The following is a 2,358-nucleotide window of genomic DNA, read 5'->3' as shown; positions in this document are numbered from 1 at the left end:
ATTTCTCTCAGTCTATGTCTTCTCTTCTCATTTTCTTGGTATTATCGTTCATAAGGCAGAAATCTTACATTTAAATGATGTCAGCTTATCAATTATTTCTTTCATGGATGTGCCTTTTATGTTGTATTTAAAGGATCATTGCCATACTCAAGGTCATCTACATTTTGTTATCTTCTAGGAGTTTTGTATTTTACATTCAGGTCTGTGATCCATTTTGAGTTAGTTTTTGTGAAAGGTATAAGGTCTGCTCTAGATTTTTTTTTCTTTTCTTTCTTGCATGTGATGTCCAGTTGTTCTGGCACCATTTGTTGAAAATACTATCTTTGCTCCATTGTTTTACCTTTCCTTCTTTGTTAAAGATCAGTTGGTGGCCAGGCGCCATGGCGCACGCCTGTAATCCCAGCACTTTGGGAGGCCAAGGCGGGTGGATCACTTGAAGTCAGGAGTTCGAGACCAGCCTGACTAACATGGAGAACCCACTCTCTACTAAAAATACAAAAAGTACCTGGGCATGGTGGCACGTGCCTGGAATCCCAGCTACTTGGGAGGCTGAGGCAGGACAATTGCTTGAACCTGGGAGGTGGAGGTTGCGGTGAGCTGAGATCGCGCCACTGCACTCCAGCCTGGGCAGCAAGAATGAAACTCTGTCTCAATAAGTAAATAAATAAATAAATAAATAAATAAAACGACGATCAGTTGGTTATATTTATGTGGGTTTATTTCTGGGCTCTCTATCCTGTTCCATTGATCTATTTGCTTATTCTTTCACCAATAACATGCTTTCTTGATTCCTGTAGCTTTATAGTAAGTCTTGAAGTTGGGTAGTATCAGTCTTCCACCTTTGTTCTTCTTTGATATTGATTTGGCAATTCTGGGTCTTTGCCTCTCCATATAATCTTTAGAATCATTTTGTCAACATTCATGAGGCTATGGAATTTTTACTATATTTCTAAGTAACAGAGCATCCTAAAATGGGTAGAAGGTGATGTGTACACTGTGGGTTTTAGAAGGTAATGTGGAAATGAATAGGAGGGCAGACAGTAAAGAGTGGAAAGATGATTCCTATTTCCCAGCTTTCCTCTCTCTCTTGTCACTTCCCCTGCCCCTCCCTCCCTTCCTCCGCCGAATAGCCCATGCCTCACCTGTGCTCATTTTAAAATTAGAGCTTTTAGGTCTTGAGGAATGGTGGAAGATGAGTGGTGTGAAATACTATCTTAGGCTGGAGTTTCCTGGAAGCAAATGCTGGGCCAAGGACTCAGGTGTAAGTATGTATTAATTCTCCCAGTAGAAACCAGTTAAAGGGCAAAAGAAACAGGATAGGAAGGAATGTGACAAAGCCAAGCAAAGGTCCAATTCCATGTGATGTCTCAGACTCAGCCTCATTCTGAGGAGGCTCTGGAGAGAAAATGACATTTCAGAGTTTGTTCCCTTCCTCTCCCCATCCCAAAAGAGCTGGGCTTTTGAATTTCACACCAGTCCATCACTGGCTAAGGGCCAGCATGGTGGGGGATGCAAATTCCCAGATCCTTCTCTTCTCCATGTGGGCAAGGAGGCTTTAGTGCCTGTGGGCAATTCTTTGAGGACCCTGGGTGATAGCCCTTAGTAGCAGAGCATGCCGAGGCTGGGGATGGATACATAGCGCCAATAAGAGAGATCTGAGGGGGTTTGGGCAGAGCATCAACTGTGTCCATCACAACCAAGGTTCAATTTACATAGGGAACCAGGAAGCCTCATGGGAGGGAATTCCATGGAATTCTTATGGGAGCCTAGGGGAGAGAAAATGTAAGTATTAAAGTTTAGGCCTAAGAAATTGTGCTTCTGCTAAAAGGAGAAGGCTACTGAGCACAGCACTACAGTTTTGTATCAGACTTCGGTCTGCTTCCCTGAACTTACGGGCCTTTGAGTGAAAGACTCTCTCATGGGAGTCAATGGGTCCATAAAAGGTCTATTTCACTATGAATTTGGTAGAACCCAAAGATGGCAAAACATCAAAACTATTGCTGTTTCTATGGCTCTTGGATTGAGGCATATTAACCCAATATGATCTCAATCAGTGCTACTTTAGGAATCTTGTGGAGTTCACTCAATAGACACTTCTGGTGTCTAAAAAAAAGATAAAAAACTTACATTTGTGTTCTTCTTAGGGGATGACCTCATAATGGCAGGTGGTGGATGTGGTAAGAAGAGTCTTTTAAAGAGTACTTTGAAACAATGGTTGGAATTATTTGGGGAGCTTTTAAAAATCCCATGCCCAGGTCCCACTCCGTATCAATGAAATCAGATTCTCTGGGACTGGGACCCAGAAAACAGTATATTTTAAAAAAACTTCCCAGGCCACTTCAATATACAACAAAGTTT

The sequence above is a fragment of the Macaca fascicularis genome, chromosome 1 (genome assembly GCF_037993035.2).
Source record: "Macaca fascicularis isolate 582-1 chromosome 1, T2T-MFA8v1.1".
Classification (NCBI taxonomy): domain Eukaryota; kingdom Metazoa; phylum Chordata; class Mammalia; order Primates; family Cercopithecidae; genus Macaca; species Macaca fascicularis.
This window is presented reverse-complemented; position numbering follows the sequence as displayed.